The 25750-nt window shown below is 38.6% G+C and overlaps 1 protein-coding gene across 7 annotated transcripts in view; it reads right to left on the bottom strand.

The window, feature by feature from the left end:
- Positions 1-22028, bottom strand: part of SHANK2 (SH3 and multiple ankyrin repeat domains 2) — a 367712-nt gene extending 345684 nt beyond the window's left edge. For 4 of the 7 annotated variants that reach the window (XM_081934546.1, XM_081934547.1, XM_081934545.1 and 1 more), the window contains exon 1: positions 21715-22027. The gene's annotated coding sequence lies outside the window, so the exon portion shown is untranslated. The other 3 variants (XM_081934542.1, XM_081934543.1, XM_081934544.1) reach the window with 3 other exon arrangements.
- Between the last annotated feature and the right edge of the window lie 3722 nt (positions 22029-25750).

Genomic DNA, 25750 nt, shown 5'->3' with positions numbered 1-25750 from the left:
CCAGCATAAATCAAAGCTTCATCTGACATTGCTATAGTGAATTTTTTAAAGCAATTTTTGAAACCATAACACAACACAGAGCCCGGTTCAATTGGTTGTAGGAACTGCTGATTTACTTTAACCAAGGTTAAGTGATTTAGGAAACTTGCTTTTATAAACAAAAGTTATGGGGAGAAAAAGTTCCAATAACTGTACTAAGAGATGGATTTGTACCATGAAAATTATTCACTGACACATCTCCAGGAAGGGGAAAAAATGGAACAAACAAATGTTGCAATGGACATTTAACATCTCTAGTTCGTCATACAAAAGGTAAAACTTTCTTTCCAACAAGCCAAGGTGGCAGTGTGATTGCATATACTACAGGGAAAAAAGATAAAATGCTGGAAAGTCAACATGATCAGCAAATGAAAATACTATTATAGCATGTGGTAATTAAGATTCTTTAAGAAATGCTAATGCAATCAGATAAATGTCTGATTAGCTTGAGAACAAAATAACTCATGCAAATGACATGAAACATATTTCCTTACTATAGCTCATTAGTCCACAGAACTACAACAATTAGTTCCCACAGCATGTTGAAATAAGACAAACAATGTGATCATCCTTATATTGGTTATAATGTAAGAAACAGGCTCACAAATCTCACGTTTAGTGAAAGTTGTGAGGGGGGATTGGCTTTATAGACCTCCCTTCCTTTTATTCCTGAAGTATGCTGAACAAGATCATCCTCCCTGGACTACAGAGTCAATTTTGGCCGATAAATATTTCACAACTGAATCAGCTACACGGGTTTGTACTAGGAGGATAAAATGAAGGATGTTTTCCAACATCATCTGCCTTGATATCCTAAGAGGAAAGGTATAAAATGTAACTATTAAATAAATGCCTCCCTTTCCCATCTTAGAACTCATATATGTGACCACCTAGGCACTTGATCAATTGCTGCCCATTATGCATATGTTGCTGGACTTTTTCATTTCAAGTGCAATGAAGGAATCATTTTTTTTCATGTTATGAAAAACCTGAATTCCCTCCACATTCAAAACCATCTTAATGCCAACCCTATCATGTAAGCAAAAGCACAAGGAAGCTACAGACATGTTGACACTGGTTTCTGATATAATAAACTATCTCACTCTATCAATCCTTTCTGCATTAGGATCAAACAACTGATCTGAGGCGGAAAGCATTTCAGTAATTCTTAGTTATTCGCACCAACAGGAATATGTTTATTTGTTCAACATACAGTTATGGAAATGTCAGTGCGGTATATAAAAAGTATTTATTTGAAAATATATGCCTGGCTATAGTAGGTGAAACTAGCTTATCCCTGACTCTTGGCTGTATGACAAAGGATTAGCACGATAAATCCATACAGATTTAAGCAATTCAAGAAATCAATTCTTATTTTAACTCCAGACTCATTTGCTTCCTGGTTAGTGAATTCAAAGTAGGTAAAAGAGAGAAGTGAAAGATAATTTCATGTTCCTGGATGTACTTATATGTATGCACCTGGAAATTCAAAATATATATATTTGACCATCAATTTGACATGTATTAATACATAATTGATTGTAAATGTAAGACTGCATAGTGATTAATAAAATATATTTGTATTGCTTCACCAAAGTCTACATTGCCAGTTCTAACCCAGTGATTTTGTTGATGAAAAAATTACCATATAAAAAAAGCTACTCTATATAAACAGGGAGCAAACGCCGCGTTCATCTGCACTGACATTGCCCAAACAAGCAAGCAACCAAGTTCAGGAGGCACCGAGGACTTCACTGGGGGAAAAAAAACATTGTGGAAGAAGTCAAGGGCAAAGCACTTTTATGTTATTGCAAAAAAAGTGTATGGATTTGTCCTGTAGACACCAGCAGCCAGACACAACTCAAATGAATTGTTTGCATATGTACCATATAGTTAACGCAGATGCTGATGATCAAGTCTGTGAGAGATAAGAAACTTCTACAGAAAGAACTGATTAGAAGTAAAATTACTATATAGATGAATGAGAAGAAAGCTACCCTCTTTCTCTGAAAATAAGAGCTCCTTGGATAATAAGCCCAATCAAGCTTTTGAGCGCATGTGCTAAAATAAGGCCTCCCCCGAAAATAAGGCCTCCCTGAAAATATTGCAACCCAGCAGCAGCCATGAGGTGACGACACTCGCTACCTCCTGCACCTCAAAAATAATAAGACCTCTTCAAAAATAAGGCCAAGCGCTTATTTCGGGGGTCAAAAGAAAATAAGACCCTGTCTTATTTTGGGGAAAACAATATATATATTGTCACTGTTGAAAAATGTTCCGTTTGTGTTCATTTATAGCAGGGGTGGCGAACACGCGGCCCATTTATCCAAAATAAATGAGGCTCTTTGCCTCTTACCATTATTTAGTATACTGTGGCTCGGATCGCGCGCTAAACCCGGAAGTACGGTCGACGCGACGACGCTTGCCTCCGCTCCACCAGCTCAGAGCGTCCTCGCGTCGACCGTACTTCCGGGTTTAGCTCAACAGCGCCCTCTGCTGCGCCCAAAAATATAATGCTTCAAAGTCTAGCACAGTTGCTGCAGGATTCCGGTGAGGTTCTAATGATGTGGAGAACTTTTCTTTGAGATATATGGAAAGTGGACTTAAGCTCTACTCTGGAATGGAAATAAATATGGCTATCCTTGGGTCTATGCAATGATTGCTCAAATTAATAATAATGGTTGCATATTGAAGCTCTGGATTCAGGAGCAGCAGAGTTTTAAATAGGAGAAAACATTTAATTGAATTTCCATGGTTAGTATATTTCCCAAAATTCTACGAGTGTTTTTCTCACAGCCTGTAATTGTAATAGATATCAAAGATAATCCAAACTCATATATATATATATTATAATACATATATTAGGTTAAAGGAAGATAATATTAGGACCAGGCTTTACCCATGTATAGGTTGTACTCGATTTACAATCACAATCTCATCACTGAGCAAAGCAGTCATTAAGCGAGATATGTGACTGCTTTGTTTAATAACTGCAAGTGTGGCATTCCTGGTTGTGGTCATCAAGTAATCTTGTAGGTTGTTAGGTGGACAGAGATTCCACTTATTTATGGATTTAAAAGTTATACAACAGCTCTAATGGGTTTATAAAAATTTATAACAAAAAACACCTGACTGAGCATGTTATATTATGTGTTTAATATATTATTGTTAAAATTATATGCTTTTGTGTGAGTGTTTGTCTGTTTTGGCAGGTCACTGCGTGGTGTGGCTCTCTGGCTCTCACAGTTTAAAATTTTGGCTCTTTTTGTCGAACTTGTTCGCCACCCCTGATTTATAGCTTAAACCTAAATTCTACTGGTGACTGGACAGCAGAGACTAACATCCATAAGCAAACTTGCTTGAAAAGCCTGTTCTACAAAACCAAGTATAGGAATGTCAATAAAGAACTGTGCCTTTTGCAAAACAAAGCCTCTTTTTGTTTGCAGGTGTCTGAATGCAATCTGTGATTGGGAAAACAGGAACAATAGTTTATACTTGCACTTGCTCTTTCTACAATCTGAAAACCTATGGCTCTATGTCAGATGTTAAGTAGGTTCTTTGTTATAGTAATATGATTAATATATGAATTATATATTATGTAGTATGTGTTCTTATATAATATTTACTTGCTTGTTTAGCAGAGTAGGTTAATATTAGTGCAATTTCATGTAAGGCATTCATTTTTTTCTTGATCCAAATAAAGCAAAAATGTATTTCTCCATGACATGAAGCATTTATATGCAATAAAAGTCAAATCTAAACAAAATGTTAGAAAAGAAAAAAAAGGAAAAAGTGTAAGAAAAGAAAAAAGAGAAAGAAAAACTTTTTATTATTATATCCATAGTAGAAGCTATAAAAAGTCAAAGCTAAGTCCTTTCAAGCCACCTAAAGGACAATGTGCTATTGGGATAACAAAAGAAAGACAAAGTGAGACTTGGATAATGTACAAGTCCCAGTGATGTAATGTTTTGCAAACAATTACTTGGAGTCAAACAGCAATTTTAAGACAGTGTAGTTTATACATAAGTACCAAGCAAAATGAAAGCTGTCTAGGATATGCACGTTTTAAAAACCCTAATATTTTTATTTAGATTTTTATTAAATAAATTTGCAACATATATTTTTCTGCTGCTTTTAATACACCTGCACAGGTGTATCAAACATGAGTACCTTGTTTGACACCCAAGTCCAAAAATGCCATCATATTTTGCTTTGTTCTTTCAATTTGCACCGATGAATGACAAATTAAATAGCACTTATGCTAATATTAACTAAACTGTATCCCAAACCACAAAATTAAACTATTTTTTAAAAAAACAGAAAGCGCAACACAGTCTGAGCTTTTATAAATCTTTTTTTCATACTTTTTTCTTAAAATAAACAATAGTTAAAGGACAGTGTGCCTGGTTTATTCACTAACAAAGAGAAATATTCTGCAATACAATCTTACATCTATATAGTAGGAGAGCAAGAGATTAGACCTATGCCAAAGGTGGGAATTATTCAAATCATAATCGTGGAAATCATAATTTCCATGCTACATCAGATCCACAACTAGCAAATAATATGTGACGGGGTTGCCATTTACAGGAGAATTATTAATTCTATTTCATGAATTTTTCTTTGTGATGAAAATGTAGCTCTATATAGGTATTATGTAACAATTTAGCCAAATATATGTAATGTGGACAACCAAGATGTATAATTACAATTGCAACAAATGTAAGCCCTAGCAGGCATCCGTACATAGAATCCAATTTACGCAGAAAGTGACCTGGAGATTATTACTATTGCTGTCTTAAATGAGGGGAATTGATACAACAAGCAAGATTTCTGCCTCCTCACTGCATGTCTACCAAATCATTAAGAGGACTACATACAATCCCAGTCCAAGAAAAAGGGCAACTGCACGCCAGATGAAATCTATCCAAAGACCCTCTAGCCATGGCTGTGAAAAGCAACTGTGAATCTAGAACAACCCCCAAATTGCATACCATCTGAGTCTGGGACAGTGTCACCCTGCCCAGAGTCAGACATGAAATATCATCTGAGCTGGGCAGCGGAAAACCCTATGGCCAAGAAGGAATGGGCTCTCCATGGAAGGGAACTGATGTTAATGTCACCCAAATGAAAATCATGGCACCACTGCCAGATTAAACACCAGATTAAATGTATGACTCCCTATGCAATTAGGGTCATGAGTAAATTAGACCAGGTCCATGGCTTCCATGGTGGACATAAATTCCAGTACCAATTCTGACCTTCTAACCTAATTACCTAGAAAAGACAGATTGAAGTGTCCAAAAACCATAAAGTCTGGGGAACTCCAATGCTAGCCCAGGCACAGAGTTTAGGACCATGATGGCGAACTTATAGCACATGTGCCACTGGTGGCACACAGAGTCCTCTCTGCGGACACATGAGCCGTCACCCAGCTCAGCTCCATTACACATGTGGGCATGCCTCCTGCCAGCCAACTGGTTTTCGTGTCTCTGCTGTGCATGCACAGGAGCAGGGCGCATGCAGGAGATGTGCACATGCATGGAGATCGTGCATGCATGTGTGGTGGATGAGGCACATGTGGGGGTCATGGGGGCATGTGAGGAGAGGTGCGCGTGCAAAGGGTTGCACTCACATGTGCAAGGGGGCGGGGGAGCATGCACATGCATGGTGCGTGGGGGGAGTGTGTACATACACAGGGGGTAGGGCACATGTGGAGGGGGTCACATGAGGATGCATGGGGGAAGAGGGGGACATGGAGGTTGCATGCACATTGCATTATGGGTATGCATACGCACTTTCAGCACATGACAACAAAAAGGTTAACCATCATTGGTCTAAGAGAATAGGCAGGGATGCTACTACACTGCAAGGAGGAAGCGAAGTGAGGAGCATTCCCTTCTGATCCCTATGGTTCAACCACACAAAAAGGGTGTCATATCACCAATGCTTAAGGCAGACCCCCTGGTGGCCACCCAAAACTCACAAAAGACAATCAGCCACATCCTCACTCTACCTTGGAATTGCATTTGGTGCCTGGAGGACACATTTAAAAGAGGTGAACCTTCCCTTTCTTGTCCAACAGGGTTCAGGGATACAGGTCACATCAGCATTATCATCCATGGTTAAGTTGTGTATAAGAGAAGCTTTATTACATATTGACCCCCCTTATTCAGGGACAGAAGCTGGAATCCAGAGCAAGAAAAAGACTAAGCAAGTTGTGGTTAGTATGCCAAAAAAATTGTATTGGTTTATCAAAATATAAAATACAAAACATTTAAAGAAAAATAAAGATAATGGAATGATAAGGAAGGAAAAGGGGAAGAGGAAAAAATCCAGGGCAGAGGGGGAAAAGGAAAGAAAAGGCATTGACTTCCAACTCCTTTTGATACAGTAGAATAAGGCCATAACATAAAACCTCAAGTTTTTACTTTTATATAATAATATATAGACTATCCATTTCTATAACATCAAACCTATCTAATTGGTAAATCCAAAGTTTCCTTTGGAAAACAAACAACAAGCTCAAAGTCCAAAAGCGGTTTCCAAATAGAAACAAAATTAGTTGTGTTCTTTTCTTTACTCAAAGCAGTCAATTTGGCATCTTGACAAACTCCATCAACTTTTGCAGCCATTCATTCATTGTGGGAATCAAAGTATTCTTCCAAGTTGCGGTTGATAAAATTGATGGGGTCCTCAAAACAGATGAGAAGTTTAAAACAGTCGAGACAATATATGAAATTGTATGTGAACTTTGAGGAAGTAATGATGTTTGAAAACACTAGAGGTAAACTAGTTTTAAGTATGTTTCCACAAATATACACACACCTTTTTCAGGCTTTTAATTTCTTTGGCCTACTATTTCCTATTTCTTTTCTGCATTCTGCACAATATTGCTTATCTCAAAAGGGAATAACAACATGATGGGTATGTATGCATGTATTTAATTAAAATCACTATCTCAAATTTATATTTCAGATCATATGTGGGTGCAAGAATCTAGATGGTTACTGGATCAGAGCAATAATTACAGAGTTAAGAAAAGAAGGTAGACATCCATCCTCTCAAAAATGTTTTTTCATCCCTTTAGAAAACTATTAACTTCTCATGAACATTAAATTAACAAGTGAACATTAACCAATTATGCTAGTAGATTAATCAATATTTTAGAAGCATGGACGCTTGAGGTAGATAAGTGCTAAACAACACTCTCTCATCTGTGCTTACAAACCCTTTGAGTGAAAGATTTTTTCCTTGTATAGTTTTTTTTTAATACTAATCTCTAAGTCCCATAACCACATTAATTCTTGCAGAAACAATTTGTGCCTTTATGGGCAATATGCAACATTCCCCCATTCTGAATAGGTCTGTTACTCTGTATGTATCTCAACACAATTCATATCTGACCAAGATATGGAAGGAAAGAATGCTAGATCTTTTCTGGCAACATGGTCTCTATGAACTACAACTACATGTCTTAATCATGGGTACAGAAGTCAGCTTGACAACTATTTTTTCCTTACTTCCTGCCCACTTCTACTTTTGGATTAAAAAAACCATTTTTCTTAATCATTACGAAGCTACTCAACAACTTCTCAACTGGATCGAGTAGTTTATGATGTGCATCATAAAAGCTTCAGGTAACAAGATTTATCTACCGTGCTTCTCCAAAAATAAAACATGCCCTGCTAATAAGCCCAATCGGGCTTTTCAGAGCAAGCACCATAATAAGCCCTCCCCCGAAAATAAGCCCACCCCAACTATTTAAGCGCATGTGCAACCAGTCCCCGCCATTACCACTGTACCACCTACTAGTACAGCTTGTGGGGCAAAAAGAGGGCCCGCCGCAAAAACAGCAGCAGGCAAAGCAAAGTGCTTCCACCCTCGCCCTTCCCTCCCATGCAAAAAGAGCCCGCTGAAAAAACAGTGGTAGGCGAAGCAAAGTGCTTCCACCCCCCCGCCCTTCCCTCCTACTCAAAGAGCCAGCCGCAAAAACAGTGGCATGCGAAGCAAAGTGCTTCCATCCCCCGCCCTTCCCTCCCACACAAAAAGAGCCCACTGCAAAAAGAGCGGCATGCCAGCAATGCGATCACCCCCCCGTTCCTTCTCATGCAAAAAAACACCACCCACCCCGCCCCAATGGTAAAAGCAGCCTGCCTTGTTCCTGTCCCCACCCCCCCTTTAACGAGGGGTGGCAGGTGGGGAGGGGAGAAGCGAGGTGCGCCTCTTACCTTTCCAAGTGGGTTGCATTCCTTGCCCTTTTGTCCAGTGAATCCCCTTGTAAAAAAAACCTCATGAGTTCAACCCGCGAGGTTTTTTTTACAAGGGGCTTCACTGGATGAAAAGGCGAGGAACGCAACAGACCTGGAAAGGTGAGAGGCGCGCCTCGCGGCCCAACTCCACCCACGTCGCCCCAATGGTAAAAGCAGCCTGCCTGGTTCCTTTCTCTGCCATCCCTTTAGCGAGGGGTGGCAGGTGGGGGGGGGAGAAGTGAGACGTGCGTCCTAGCGCTACCAGAGACTGACAGCTCCACTGCATTCCTCGCCCTTTCATTCATTGAAGCCCCTTGTAAAAAAAACCTCATGAGTTGAACTCATGAGGTTTTTTTACAAGGGTTTTACTGGATGAAAGGGCGAGGAGTGCAACAGACCTGGAAAGGTAAGAGGCGTGCCTCACTTCTCTCCCCCACCTGCCACCCCTCACTAAATAGATGGTGGGGAAGGGAACCAGGCAGGCTGCCTTTACCATTGGGGCGAGGTGGGTGGTGTTGGGCTATGAGGCGTGCCTCTTATCTTTCCAGGTCTGTCGAGTTCCTTGCCATTGTGTTCAGGGAAGCCCCTGGTTTAAAAAAAAATCTTCTCGCATCTTCAAGAAGTTTGATTGAACTCGCAAGAAGGGTTTTTTTTACCAGCGGCTTCCCTGAACACAATGGCGAGGAACGTGATGGAGCTGAAAAGGTAAAAGGCACACCTCGCTTCTCACCTGCCGCAGAAAATAATAAGCCCTCCCCCTATAATAAGCCCAAGGCCATATTTCGTGGGGCAAAAGAAAATAAGACCGTGTCTTATTTTCAGGGAAACACGGTGGATATAGAGAGACAACTACTTTAAGGTATCCAAAGAAAATTGCTAAATAAATAACAACTTATTTTGGGTTCAGATGGTCCAATGAGATTGTGATTTCTAAGAATGACTTGCCTATGAAGGTATGCATTTCATTAGGTTTTATCAGGATGATTTGATTCATCCAGTGCTTCTGAGTGAAATAATAGTAGAATATTTACACAGCCAATCAACCAAACAAGTATAAGGCTGAATAACTTTTTCCAACACAATTTAATCATCTGGAAACTTCAGTATATCCTCAAAGATCATATTTGAATAGGCATTAAAGAAGCTCTCTTAGTAGAGAAGTTTGAGTCATTTTCACCAACAAACTCTGATGTGAAAGCCAACTGCTAGATTAACCTCTAAAGTTCTTGTTTTAGAAAGTAGTACAGTAATATCTAACTGCCCTACAGTCACTACAATGTTATCAACCTGAATTCTCCGGCTTTCTTTAATCATTAGTTAAATTTTACCATTCTTCAGGGTTTAAAAAGGAGCTTCGGTCATACCATTTATGCCAGGGGTAAACAATATCTATTTTATGTTCTATTACAGAACCACAAATTGACCCAAGTCCAAAAGATGTCATTTACAAACCCACCCACTCCATACTCTGATCAACCATAAATTTGGGCAGAACATAGCTAAGATGAGAGTGAAACTGAACAATGAATGGACAAAACTGCCTGATTACAAAATGCATATATACGATGCATTAAAGGATTATGAGGCTAGGTATTTAAGTACAAAACTGAGTAGTACTCCAAGCCTTTCCAAACACAGAAAGAAATCTACTCTGGACGACTCCAAGAGTTTCTTTTTTCAGTACAAATTAAGGCTGCACTAGAAACTCTGTTTTGTAACTTCAGAGAATTAGCAATGCATTCAAGTCTCTCTTCTACCTGCCTTCAACTGTATCACAGCAAAATTAGAGCAATCTTCATTATTAAGCTTAGCACAGAAGCCATTTCAAGGAGAAGAACTCAGCCGGAAAGGCAAAATTAGGCCTGGAATCCATGCTAATTAGTCATGAACCAATCTTGAAGTAAAATTGTTCATATCTAGAGAAATATTCCATTTTCAAAATAGCCAAGTGATTTCTTTTTCTAACTACTTTATCGCCCCAGAATATGCCCCTGCTGCAGTAAGCACTAATATATATTATTTCCTTCACATTCACATTTTAATTAAAATTGTGCTCAATGGTCCAATTTCAGTTGGAATTCCTCTGATAGATTTCCATACAGACAACTTCTATGTTCATTTTTATTATGACCACAGCTACTAACAGTCTGTATTAGGTAATACACCAGTGTGAAACTTGTGAACAGTCAAGTGTGCCAATGCACATGACACTTAACCTAGAAATTATATTTCTCATACATACAAGTACCAGGAAGGAGAAGGCAGCACCAAGCAAATGCCTTTTGAAATAGATATTAATAATTTAGTATTGGCTAACTCCCTTTTGTTTCTGCTTTAAAGATTCAAGTTTTTATCTGGTCATTGATACCATAATTATTTTACATCATTGCAGACAATACTGTAGTTGAATTGAGGCTACTGTAATTCAATAGCCAAATCATTTTCCTACCTCTGGGAGTCTGATAGGAGAAAAGACTCATTATCTGACCCAATTTCTGCTACTGTAAAAATGCTTCATTTAACTCTTCATTATCTTGCTCATTTGTGTCTGCTGGGTTTCACAGTAAGATGATTCATTTCAGTAGCCAGATGTTCGCAGTTTATGGCATAAAAAGTTGGTGAAAATGTCTTAATTTTTTATTTTACTGTAGAATACATAGCAAAATAAATTTATTTCCTGAAAAGCAGTGAAATCTGCAAAACATGAATGCAAAGAAATGGGGCAGACTTAGCTTTCCAAGACAAAAATTTTAAATGTTAGAAGGCTCTTTCTGACAGGGTCATGTTTAACAACTGATTTCTGAAACATACTGGGTTTTTTTTTCAACCTGTGTTCCAGTGAGGGGTTACACCTACAAGAAGACAGAAGACAGTGTGTATTTCAGCCTTCCAGAAGAGACAAGACAAGAGATTTGAGGGGGAGGGGATCATTTCGAATAAGAAAGAGAGAAAAGAATTAAAGCAACCCTTCCTTTCCTTGGATTTTCTACTTCTGCAATGACTAGAATGCTTTTTTAAAAACCTGGTGGGATGGGGAAAGACCCAAGGAAGAGCTGACTTCTTAATGTTTTCCTCATGTGGTTTTCAAAATGAGGCCATGTAAAATCTCCTGTCAGCAATGGCACCTTTTATTGTCATGTGCCAAAAGTGCATGCACGCACCCATCATGCAATGCACCCGTGACCCCACACAAGCCAGGCACCACACACATGTGCACGTAACCCCTTGATTTCCACATGCCCTCTCTCCACACAACCCCCCGCATGCACCCCACCTACCCCCACACATGCATGCACAACCCCCACACATGCATGTGTCTCCCCCACACATCTGTAGAAGAGACCCAAAAGCCAGCTGGCCAGAGGGAGGCACACATGCATGCATGGTGGAGCTGAGTTGGAAGACGGCTCACATGCCCACAGAAAGACTCTGTGTGCCACCTTTGACACGCATTGCATAGGTTTATCATCACGGTCCTGGGTGCTTCTGAATCATATTACCTTCATTCAGATATGTCAGAAATATTTTGGGCAGACAACAAACTAAATTCTCCTTTGTGTATTTTAAGTAATAGAAGTAAAAACCTTTTGTCACTACTGAGACAAGTTTAAGTCAGTCTAAGAATGCCCTATGGAAGAATATAATTTAAAGGGCAACTTTAATTGATGTATATAATAAATTATAGCATCTTTTTATGTTTATCCATGTCTTAACAGACTTATTCCTACTTTCACCTTCTCTTGTGCTGCTATAATTTTCTGGCCATGCAGCTATAGCTATTCCAATATATCAATTAAAGATTATATGCATTCAAAACTTTTAAGTGGCAATCCACACCATATGCATTTCTGAAGGGTTCTCTGTTACCTGAGAAGAATAACTCTGTTATTTAGTTAGAACAAAGAATTGTAAAAATTATATAAGCCATTATCTCTCAATAACATTCACAGAACCAGAACTATTACTGAATCAGAGTATGACTTTTTTTTTAATGAGTTACCATATAACTTTCTTAAACCTGGTAAAAAATTAAACATAGCACAAGTCAATAACAACTGGGATCCCAAAAATGTGCCCAAGAATTTTGATATGCGGAAGCATTTAAAACAAAAACATTTGGAAACATTAAAAAAAGATGGCAATGCCACATTATATAATGCATTTTTAATCAAAAGTTATTATTGAGTATATGCTGTTCTGAAATGTAAGAAATTATAATCTTTTTGTGAACAAGGAACATGGAATTTCTTATATAGTTCTTTGAATAAATTTAAGTATACTTGCATGTTTTCATTATACTGTATAAGCCACATCAATCTTTAATTATTAGTGATATAGAGAAGTGGGAGTTACATCCTTAAACACAAAATTAAAGGATGCAGCAATTGACAGTTAAAAGATGCAATTTAACACTTTTTGAAAAACAGCATATGCTTCAAATATTTTCATAACTGCTTTTTATTTTATGATCTTTCCATTAGAGATAGTATCTAAGAAAATCAAATTGCTGAATGCAATAATCTTAATAAACATTGAGAGTAAAATGATCTTAAAGAGAACTTTGATGTACTGTTGATATCAAATACCAGAAAATTATCTAGAATATACAAAGATACTTCAATCAATGTTGGGAATGGGAACAAAAATAGACATTTTACTATGCTTGATGGATATGCAAAAAAAGTTAGAATATTTTGCATTTAAATTTTAAAAATTAAAATGTAACTGAAACTAAAAGTGGGAACTGATAGATACATGGGAAAGAGTCAGTGAATTTTGTTTTTAAACATGATAACTACAGCAAGATTGTTTGTACAAGGGATAGAAAGATTTGGCAATATTTACAATGGACGAATAGTTGAAAGAATAGAATGAAGATAGTAGAACTTGCAGAGATGAAAGATAATGGAACTTGAGGATATGATCACAATGTTTGATTAAAAAAAGACATTATCTTTATAACTGGCAATCCTAATGAACTTTTTGCATGCTAGAAAAAAATGAACTTATTATCTATGTTTTTGACAACTAAATAGGATAGAAAGAGCTAAGGTGTAGATAAGTAAATCTGTAATTCTACTTATAACTGCCATAAAGAAGTTCAGGGAAGCTGCTTCTTTATATCTTTTTTCTTTCTTTTCTATTGTGATATTGTTAGATTGGGTAATGGATAGGCACACACAGGGTTAACGGTAACAACAGCTCTTTATTAAATACAACAAGTGAGAACAATCCAGCGAAGGTTGAGTCTGACAGCAGCCCTTTTATAGGGAGCTGTCAGACCCTTCGACCAATAGGATTAAACTTCTGTTCCCGCCGGAACAGAGGACCTTGGTGGAAACCACTGTAGTTAGAACAAATATCTAACAGATATACTTTTTTTCCTGTGCTTTAATTTTCTCTTTTATTTATTCCTTTTTCTTTATTTTAGATCAAATAAATTATTTGTAAAAAGTAAGTAAACTTATTTAAGTGCACTATTATTCAATTCACCTAAACCTAACATATATTTATTGCCCTGTAATATGACAGTTCAGATGTAGTACAGATAGCCCTCAACTTGCAACCACAATTGAGCCCAAAATTTCTGTTGCTAAGTGAAACATTTGTTAAGTGAATTTTGTTCCATTTTAATGACCTTTGTTTCCATACTTATTAAATGAATCACTGCAGTTGTCAAGTTAGTAACACAGTTGTTAAATTCTGGGCTTAACATGCTTTGGGAACTCAGTCCGGACAAGGTTAAGCCATCAATGATCTAGGCTCTGCTTGAAATCATTCAGTGAAACAGAACCCACCACTTCTCTGCATAATTGATTTAATTAGCTTAATTGATTTAATTAGTCTTAATTAATTATCAATTAGCTCCTATTATTAGAAAATATTTCCTAACATTGAACCATAATCTGTTTCTTTTAGCATATCACATAGGTCCTACACTTAAGAATAGTCCTAAAGAACAGAATAAGCTGGGCCAATTTTCAGGTAGTATTCCTTCAAATACCGTTATCAACATTTTCAGAATTTATTTATTAATAAAGACCTGAATTCTTTGAATGGAATCCTGTGACTGCTTGCATAGGTCCCTGTAGTTTTCTAGGCAAGATTTTTCAGAAGTGGTTTGCCATTCCTTCGTCCTTCCTAAAGCTGTGAGAGTGACTGGGCGAAGGACACCCAGCTGGCTTTGTGCCTAAGGCTGGGCTAAAACTCACAATCTCCCGTTTTCTAGCCTTTTGCCTTAATCACACGAAGCTGGCTCTTTTTTTTTCTCAGAATATAGGGTATCAAATCCCCTCAACTTTTTTTCTTAGTACTTAGTTTCCAGTTCTTTGATCATCTCCATCACTGTTTTTGCAGCTGTTCTGAACTATTGGGAAACCTGGAACCTGAACCCCTGAATTAGATGCAACGTTTTTCCCATCTCTTAACATTACTGCCACGAGAGAACATTTTAAAACTTAGATGATTGCTAAGATTTATAACATGGTGAGACCAGTAATCTGATTAGTTACTGAAGTAATTTGAGAGTAGTCAGTAATCAGTATACCCTCTTGGCTTTAATGAAGATAAACTCAGCAGATAAAAGGCAAATGTGTTAATTGAGTCTCAATTTTTCTACATGATTAACTGCAGTTATATTCATTTCTAATTTTAAAAAACCTGCCATTTTAATTGATTAGAAATTGACCCTAAATAAAATCAGCTACTGCCGTCATTGTACTTAATGGACAAAGTTGGAATTTCAAACTAACATGCATCAAATACATATGCATTTGATTTTGGAAAAAGGATCCAAAACCCCTTTGCTTAATTCCACCTGAGTATGACTAGGAAGCCAGCAGTATCAAAATGGAGAAAAGTTCCTTTTTTCTTCCACTAAAATACTTGGTAGAAATCTGGCTGTCTTTTATTCTGGAAACAATCCCACGGTTGCTTTGTTGAAGAATTTTCTTGAAAAGAATTAGGCATTTGTTCAAAATTTTTCAAAAGGACTTTTGATCTGAAAAATGGCTGCAGACATATACATTATCTGACATTCATACCCATTAAAACAAAATTGAAATCTTTTAGTGGAACTGCAGACCAGCAGATTACATTGGTTCTGTTTGTGTAATTCATTTGACCCTCCCTTGAAAGACATTTGCTGATGGGAAGGAAGGTTTCACTGCCCCTTTGTCTTCCTCCTTATTATCCCACACCAACTGTTATGTAAAAACTTACCTGTGGCATGTTTCAAAGAGAGAAATCCTCAATATACCAGTTTTATGCAGAGCTGACACAAATAAAACGAGAATTATTTATAAAGAACAAATGTTCCAGGGACAGATCTCCAATTCCCAGCTGTGAATGTAGAATAATGAACCTAAGCCAGGTTATCTGGTAACCCAGTCTCCTTCTTCCCTGCCAATCACTCAAACACTGAAGCCAACAGAAAAACAGGACTGGAATTAGAGAATAGTCGGAAGGGTAGTTGCAAAGTTTTTCACAATACACTCGCTGAAAAAGATAAGTAACAACACAGCAATGCAGAACAAAATGGCACCATCCAGCTGTGTTTCACTACCATTCCCTGGCCATACTGGGTCAATCATAGTCATAGTAATTGAGAATTATGAGATCTGTAGTCGTGTATATCTGGAAGATGCACATTGGGGAAACCTTGGTAGGATGTTATCTTTGGCACTAGAATGAAACATACAAAAGTAAGGAGGAAAAAAATAAATTTAGAACTGGTCAAAAGGAAAGGAAGATGAGTTTTCTTTAATATGTCACCTTCTCCCTTAAGTGTATTGAATTCATATTAATTTAACATGGAGGGGTGGTGTACTTTTAATTTGGATCCTTTGAAACTGACTCAGACAGGCAAGGAAAACTGGACACCATTTCAATTAACCAGAGTGGAGGCAAAACCAGCAAGCTAACCTTTCATGCATAGCAAAGTTTTCCAGTTTAAACAAGATGACAGATACATTTAATAATACATAAATAAGACCTCCTGGTTTAAATACAGATGTACAGCATAGGCTATAGGAATCCACTTCAAACTGCAGGTATGGTTATCCATTTTGATTGTTCCTTCATGTAATGCAAAACATTAGAAAATTAGTACTTCGGAAGAAATGCACTACTGCTATCTTTTTATGTACAATTTCTACGTGAAGTGTAGTAATGGATGGGCTAATTAAACACATAACTTCCTCTATCACAGCCCAGGCTGTGCAGCTCATTAGTATCATCTCAAATTCTATGACACTCACGAGAGATATTTTTGCACTTCTCCAAAGGCTTTGCTTATTAGCAGGTGGGAGATTGGGCATCAAGAAATGTACATGATCTTACCTTTTATCTACGTAGCTCCATCAAATCAGTATATACACAGGCAACACTGCGGACTACTAACAGGTACAGTTTTTAAAGATCAGACCTATCTTTACTCTGAAGAAAATGCAACACAGAGATTGAAACGTGGTTGCAAGATCATGGATGTAACATCTCAAAAAATCCCAGTTTTGATTCCTCCATTTGGGGTGGGGAATGTTCAAATTTGAATCCCTGGGCAAACAAAACCTGGGCAGAGTGTAAAACAATATTCAGGTTGTTTACACATGCTACAATGATTTTATTTTAGATGAGTTTTTTCACATATTATTTTTGTTCTGGAAAGTTCCCTGGTAGACATTTACATCTGTTACGATTATATTCTTATGGGTTGGAAACTACCACTTAAAATGAATACTGCATCTCTTTATAATGACAAAAAATAGACCCCAAAAAGAAAGAATGGATATCCATCCCCTCAATGATAACCAGATAACCTTACCATGAGCTCCCTGAATCAAAAGCAGACCATAAGTCAATATATTCATAGGGAAATCCTAGTAAGTGTCCACTGAGATTTATTAAATTCCATGGGGCTTTTTCATATTGATTGATTATTAACTTATATGCTGCCAAAGGCAACTCTACAGGCATTATATGAAATATATGGGAAGAAATCTTTGATGAAATGTATGAAAATCAAATTATAAGGACAACATTGGAAAATATGAGATGGATTAAGATCTCCAAATAAGTAAGTTGTTAGAATTTTTTTCTCATTCTCACTTGCAGACAAGTGACAGATAAGCATTTGTGTCTTTGCTTAGTGCTACTACTGATAATGTACAGGTTCGATAATGTAGTACAAATCTATTCCAAGAAAAACATAATATACACTTGTGTATCAATTTTCCTCCCTAAGTAATCATGTTTTGGTGGAGAAAAGACAATATGTTGCACAAGAAGTGTAACTGTATCTCTTCTCTATCCAGGAAATCAGGCAATCCAGCTTTTTGTCTAGAATCTAAACTGGTCAAAGGAAATAGGCAAAATTTAAATTTGTATGGGCTACATGGCAAATAATAAAATAAAAGATTTAGGAAGTTTTAAACAGTTTAAGGGTTTCTGCATCAAGATTTATCCCATTGTTACACAACTTATTTGATCATATTATCAACACTCAGTATTCACACAATGGTTGACCTCAAATTCAGATGATAGCACCAGTATCTAGCTAACCTTGGTTGATCTCAGAAAAGAAAAGAAAATTAAGAATTCATCTGATTAGTGTTTGGATTGAAAGTCATCAAAAAAAAATCTTAGGAGCAGGCCAAGAAATAAATAGTTCCTGGAAAAAGGAAGTGGCAAATTATTCCATGTAGCAGCTTGGTAGACATTTCAGTTCAGTATGAGCCCAATTTTCAATACATACGTATGAATGCATGATACTGAGAACAGAACTATGAATCACTAATATTCACATGATCTTTGATCAAGGGAGTACCTATTAATTTTATATAATTAAATAAGTTACCAATAATCAATATTATGAAAAAGTTCATTTCCAATTTTGTTTTAATCATGGACAAGATATACTATGAGGAAGTGCGGTGGCTCATGTGGTCAGAATGCTTGGGTGACAATTAGCAAGCCTGTGTTCAAGATCCGAGTGCTGCTGTGTGATGGGGGTGAGCTCCTATTATTTGTCCCAGCTCCTTCCAACCTAACACAGGAGTGTCAAACTCAATTTCATTGAGGGCCACATCAGGGTTGTATTTGACCTTGTGGGGCAAGGGTGAATGTTGCCAGGATGGGCATGGCCAGCTCGATGTCACATGTCGGCGCCTGTGATGGCCTGAGTGCTCTGCCAATGAAAACAGGCTCCTGAGCACCGTTTTCAGCTGCAACAGCCTCCTGCAATCCTCTGCCAGTAAAAACGGAGCTCCATTTTTGCTGGCAGAGGCAACGTGGGCTGATCCATTGCTGTTTCCTAAGTGGCCCCGTGGACCAGATCTAAGCAGCCCATGGGCCAGGTCTGGTCCCTGGGCCTTAAGTTTGACACCCCTGATGTAGCAATTCGAAAGCACGCAAACGTGAATAGATAAATAGGTACCACTTTGGTGGGCACATTAATGGGGACAAGAAAGGAGCCTCCAACCAGCATGCCCCCAGGCAATGGTGATGTCACCAGCTAATCCTTTCAAGTCAGAAACACCTTGACACTTCTGACATGAATGTGAAAGAGTGAGAGATGTCTATGGAGTAGATTCTATGGAAGATGTACATGATGTTCCTATTTAATAGTCACTGAAACATCCTCACCCAGACCTAAATCTCCATTTTCTGAAATATGGATTTAGCTACTGGTTAATGAGAATAATAACAGCATTAATATATGCAATTAACGGAGCACTGTGACCTGAAAATATCAAGAAATTTTACTCTTCAGAGAATTGCCTCTGGCCAGGCACTGAAGCAAAAAAAAAAGGAACTTGAAGGACTGTACAAAATTATTCTTGTCTCTTTGTACTATGTATACCTGAATGAAGATGCACAAATAGAAAAAATATGTATCCCCTCCTGCAATTATACTTCCATGTTGTTTTACATGGGAGTTGATATGTATTTTTGATACGTAGTTTGAACATGCAAGTCCAACCTTCCTCTATGACAAACACCATGCTTCCCCCAAGGCAAAGATCGTCTAGTGCAAATGTTTGGGACTTTCTTCTTCATACTTACATATCTCTGAAAAAATTATCTCTTTTCTACAATATAGTGTTGATGTAACGAAATCACTTAACATAGCTTTTTTTCTTGATAAGGTGCCTCAATGATTGATATGTCACAAAGCAGCACAATCTCCTCCAACAACATTTGCTCTGTTCTAAAAACTGCTGTTGAATTTCTACATTCAAAATTAAAATTAAAACCAACCATTAGCAAACATACAGATAAACCACATTGAAACCACATTGATGATATAAAAAAAATCTAAGATGGAAAAACCAGTTTGGTGTAGAGGTTGAAGTGCTGGCATAGAAACCAGGGGACTGTTCTAGTCCCATTTTAGGCATGAAAGCCAGCTGATTTTGGCTAGTCATTTTCTCTTAGCTAACCAACCTACTTCACAGGATTATTGTAGGGCAGGGGTGTCCAAACTTGGGAACTTTAAGACTTGTGGACTTCAACTCTCAGAATTCCCCTGGGGAATTCTGGGAGTTGAAGTCCACAAGTCTTAAAGTTCCCAAGTTTGGACACCCCTGTTGTAGGGAAAACAGGAAGAATGTGTATTACATATGTTTGGCTGCCTTGATTTACTTATAATGTAATAACTGTAGTAAATAAAACAAAAAGATCAGAACACATCCTCTCCAGCAGCCAACACTGAGATAAGCAGGGATTAATGCCAGCAAACAGAAAACAATACCCTAATCAAAAAACTACCAAGGAGAAAACTGCACCCCCACCAACAATAGCAGGGCAAGTTACTATATATAAGTAGGGAATAAACTCCACATTCATAATGATGTTACCTATTTAAATAATAAAATATCTGCAAGCAAACAAAACTCAGAAAGCACCTAAGATTCCAGGGTTTACTCCTGAAACTCACTGAGACTGAAGAAACTAACTTGGATAAACAACAAAACATTTCAAACCAAAAAGAAAGTCCAGTTGCCATGACTCAGCTTCCAGACAACTCTACCTGGATGACTGAAAATCTTCACAGACATATTCCTGAACTACATATATTTGTTCTACTGGAATTTCTACTTGTTACCAAATGTTAACAATGCACAGGTACTATATGGCTAAGAAACTGGTGGAAATCATATTGGGAGCATTCTCCTAGTTTATAAGATCTTGACAGAAAATATGTCCCTTGAACAGATTATCAAGCAGAAACTTAAAAGCTATCACTTCCTCATGACCTAAGAAAGGAATACCCCGTTAAATGTTTTATACTGAAAAAGCTTTAAAAAATAAGACTACAACTTCTCTTTCAGAACTGCCACTTACTCTTCATTTTTTTTATTGTGGACATGCTATGTACTTATTAGCCTTTTCTTTTAATATGACCTACTGCACTGTTATTTTATTTAAAACTAAGTAAATTATTTGTTTCCAAATACAAGAAATGGTATAGAAGGCCAGTAGGAACACCAGAAGGGAAGGGAGTTTTCTCACTCAAATGCCATGTGTTTGTTAATAGTCAGGAAAGATTCTTTCATATATTTATAAAATATCTATCTATCTATCTATCATCTATCTATCTATCTATCTATCTATCTATCTATCATCTATCTATCTATCTATCTATCTATCTATCATCTATCTATCTATCTATCTATCTATCTGACATTTTCTTTGCTCATTACCTTAAACCCAGTTCAACCCTCTTTGCAGGTAGAGAAAGGTGTTTATTTCTGACTTCGAAGGCAGGATATTTGTTCAGGTGGGAAAATTACACATTTCATATTGCCTTCTCATTATTCTTATCAGCACAGTCGTACAATAATGCACTTATACATTAAAACTCTTTGAGGCTGAAATAATAATAAACATTCCGTCGAATATTCCATCCATCTGCTGATGGAAATCGACCAGACTTCACTTGCATCCAACACAGTCGCTCTGCGCTCCAATCCTAGGCGCAGCCATCACTCGGAACCGAATCGGACGAATTGGAAGACCCCGCCGATTAACTGTGCCCGGAACCACCGCCGCCGCTTTTAAGTCCCGGAGTGGTTTTCTTTCGTTTTGTTCATTCATCCGCGCAGTCCGGAGGGGCGGCGACCGGGTAGAACGCGATAGAACGGTACAGCCCGTTCCCACATGCAGTTCCTGAGGCTCAGGGCTGACTCGCCCTTCCAGATTGTCCCAGAACCGCTGGCCATTTTGGGAGGGCGGAAACCCCCGACGAGGTCCGCGCTCGCAAGCTCCACGTCAAAACAAAGTCTAGTCTCCCCCCCCCCCCATCCAAAAAAATGAGGACAACTTTAAAGCTCACCGTCGAGGAAACAAGCAACAGCCCGTTTCCCTCCCCCATAAACCGAGCCAACCCGGCCCTCGAGGAAAACCAATGAGAACTGGCGCTTACCTGTTGGGAGACAGGTTGGCGGGCGGGTTTGGCGCTCTTTTCATCGGGGGGGGGGGGGCGGGGAGAAAGAGACACCCTCCGCTTTGCCTCTGTCTCTTACCCACGCCTCAGCCCAGAAGCCCCGACTCGGCTGCTGGTTTGGCCGCTGCGTTTGTAACCCCTCATGTTCGCGGAGAAGGCGACCCTATTAGGAAAGTTGGGCGGAGAAAGAAGGGGAAAGGAGCAGGTGCAAGCGGTTTGCGCGCCTCCCAACTTGCGGGAGTTGGGAAAAGCCGAAAAGGGAGGGGGGAGAGGGAACAACGGCTCCTGAGAGAAAAGCGGGGTGGGGGGGAGAAGGGGAGCGAACGAGCGCGCGCGCGCGTCCCCTCTCCTCCTGGCTGGGCGCTGCGCTCCCGTGCACACGCTGCAAATGAATGTAATGTGACAACGGGCGACCGGTGCCTGGCTGCTGCTGGCTGCCTGGCCTGGCAAAGGGGAGGGGAGGGAGGGAAGGGAGGGGAGGGGAAAGAATTGCTCTCTTCACGGTTCACTTCCAGAGACGCGACCCAGGTGAAGGGAAGCAAAGCGCTCTCCGAGGGGGACGCGGCAAACTAGCCCAGCTGTGTGGCTGCGTTTTCTGAGCTGAAGGGAAAAAAACAGGCGGCCTGAATAAGCAGCTCATTTATTTTAATTTAGTTTTTAGTTTTTTCAAACATACACAAGATAACAGGTATAAGTGTAAACATGGACATGAACAAAGGAAATGAGTACAAATAAATGGGGACTGTAGGACAGGGATGGCTTATGCACACCCCCTTTACGGACCTCTTAGGAATGGGGTGAGGTCCACGGTAGACAGTTGAAGGTTGAAGCTGTGAGGGTTTGAGGATGTAACAACAGAGTTCTGCAATCTTGCGTTTTACCTTGAGTTTGTATCGTTTGCCCATGTATTATTGAGGTTGAAGCTAAAGTATTCTTTGACAGGTAGGACATTGTAGCAGACAATTGTGTGTACTATGCTTAGGTCAGACCGTAGGCGGCATAGTTCCAGGTTGTCCAAGCCCAACATTTTGAGCCTGGTGGCATAACCACAATGGGGGTTTTGGGGATGGTGTGACCATAGTTAAAGAAGTGAGACTGGCTTTCTCATTTTCCATTTCTCTCCCCAATTAGAGGAAGTTGACAAAGAGCAGCTGGCCTCATTCGTTTCCTTCCAAGAGAGTGTTTGAGTTAAGACCTTGGCTTACCTACATTGGGAAGTAACCATTATATTATCTCCAAATAATGCATGCAAGTAGAAGAAGGATATGGGTGTCTTATAGATTCATTCCTATTCTTTGCATTTATTCCTACATATCTCAGCTCCAATACTACAGGTAGTCCTCAACTTACAAGGCTTCACAGTGACTGTTTGAAGTTACAACCGCACTGAAAAGAATGACTTGTGACTATTTTGCACACTTATGACTGTTGCAGCATCCTCAGATTTACATTTGGACGCTTGACAACTGACTCACATTTATGACCCAAGGTCACGTGATCACCGTTTGCAACCTTCTGACAAGCAAAGTCAATGGGGAAACCAGATTCACTTAACAATTGTGTTACTAATTTAGCAACTGCAGTGATTCACTTAACACATGTGGCCATAAAATGGGGCAAAACTCACTTAACACATTTTTCACTTAGCAACATAAATTTTGGGCTCAATTGTGGTTATAAGTTGAGGACTACCTGTACTGTATCTTTAAAAAATAATAATAATAGGGGTACATTTGCTGAAAGTAGTGCAAAATCAGAAGATATGGAGAGACTTGGCCAGTGATGAAATTCCTTTTTTTGCTACCAGTTTTGTGGGCATGGCTCGGTGAGCATAGCAGGAGAAGGATACTGCAAAATCCCTATTCTCTCCCCACTCGGGGGCCAGCCAGAGGTGGGTTTTGCTGATTCTTCGAACTACTCAAAATTTCCACTACCTCCAGAACCTGTCAAAACCTGTTGAATTTCACCCCTAGACCTGGCCCATAGAATTGCTAAGAATCAGACGCAACTGAATGGATGAAACTTCATCATCACATTTGTGTGGTGGAAACATTTACATTTGTTGGGGGGAAAGTGAGTTAGTTAGAATTTTGTATTTCAGCCAATCCTAATTTCAGCATTTCTCTTTTAAGTCTCCATTCACAAATTTCAAACTGTAAATTTCTTGAGATGGAAAGCTGATTTGTGTGTTTATAATAAAGTAGACATTGCACCAGCCACATAAAGCATTGACTATGAAAAATATTCATAGTTATTACAATAATGCATTTCAAGATACAGTGTGACTTTGAGACAATCAGCTTGTCTCAGCCCAGCCTATTTCACTGGGTTGTTGGGGGGGGGGGATGAGAAAAAAGAGCCCTGCCTTGAGGTCCTAATTAAAAGGCAGGATCCAATAAATACATTAATCTAAGTGAGTCGTTAAATAATAAATTCCCCATGGACTAGTTACTAGGTTTGTAACAAGCCACAGCACTTCTGTTCTCTAGTATTGGTTGCCTCTATTTGTGTAACTGAAAAAGAGAAATTGAACACATTGAAAATAAAAACATTTTTCCATTTCAATTGGTTAGCCAAGATGTTTAATTTTTAAACCACCTGATAGTTTCTTTGCTCTTGTTAGCTGACAAGAATGAACTGACTGACTAAACTCTGTCTCATAAATCTAGGGATGCTAATGAAAATAGGACAGCGTTGTTTCTGTGTTGTAATTCAACTTTGAATCCACCAGCTTTTTGCACTTATTCATCCATTGAGCACTAAATACATGTAATTGATGTACAGACAACAGAAGAACCTGAATTTTATTATACAGCTAGTCCTCATCTCCCCACCAGAATGTAGCCAAATTTCTGTTGCTAATGAGACAGATGTTAAGTGAGTTTTGCCCACATTTTACAACCTTTCTTGCTACAATTATTGTTCACTGCATTTGGTGAGTTGGTAACACAGTTGTTAAGTGAATCTGGCTTCCCTTTTGACTTTACTTGTCAGAAGGTCACAAAAGATAATCACATGACCCCAGGACACTGCAACCGTCATAAATATGAGCCAGTTAACAAGCATCTGAATTTGGCTCACGTGACCATGGCATGCTGCAATGATCTTATGTGTGAAAAGTTGTTATAAGTTACGATTTTCAGTGCCATTGTAATTCCAAGTGATCACTAAACAAATGGTTGGAAGTCAGGGACCACCTGAATTTCCTTTTCTTGTCTCAAATACTTTCTCTGCATCTCTCTGCCTAAGAAGCCTCATATTCATTAGATTGATATTCTCAGTGTGTTCTTTTTTTTTTCTGAAGTCAGTTTTCTTTCTCTTTTGTCTCTGACTTGTGCAATTCAAGTACTCACTCTTTCTGCACAATGCAAGAGAACACCTATCATCATATTGTTACCTTGTCTTTATTTTTCTCCCATGCAAGCTGCAGTTATAACTTTGATCTTACAGTTGCCGTCTCCACATTTCCCATTATTTACTTTAGTTCCATTTTAGGCATGAAAACCAGCTGGGTGACTTTAGATCAAACACTCTCTCAGTCCAACCCGCCTCACAGGGTTGTTGTGGTGATGAAAATAGGAGCAGGAAGAAGTATTAGGTATGTTTGCCGCTTTGAATTATTTATAAAAATAATAAAGGCGGGATAAAAATAAAAGCAAGACAATAAATTCGTTTTTCCCCCCAACCAATCATTTCTTCCCTTAGCATCCAGATGATATGTGAGATTGTTACGATGATTCCTCATCTTCACTTTCAACATTATTTTTCAAGTCACATATAGATGCATTAAGTTTTAAAAAGCAGGTATTTGGAGAATCTTGTCTGAATATGCATGAGATGGAGTACAAAATCATGCCTATTTCATGCTCAGCAATTGTGTTCCGGCCCAACAGCATTCAAGATGATATAGGAAAAAGTCTATAAACAGTATGACAAGCATATGAAATGTGGAGCTTGAGGACATATTTTGTCTGCTGAAATGTCTTCAATAGTGTAGATGTTATCGGGCATTACA

This window comes from Natrix helvetica (assembly GCF_964273705.1).
Source record: "Natrix helvetica genome assembly, chromosome: 1".
NCBI lineage: Eukaryota > Metazoa > Chordata > Lepidosauria > Squamata > Natricidae > Natrix > Natrix helvetica.
Note: the sequence above shows the minus strand (reverse complement) of the source record. Positions and strands in the feature narration are given on the sequence as shown.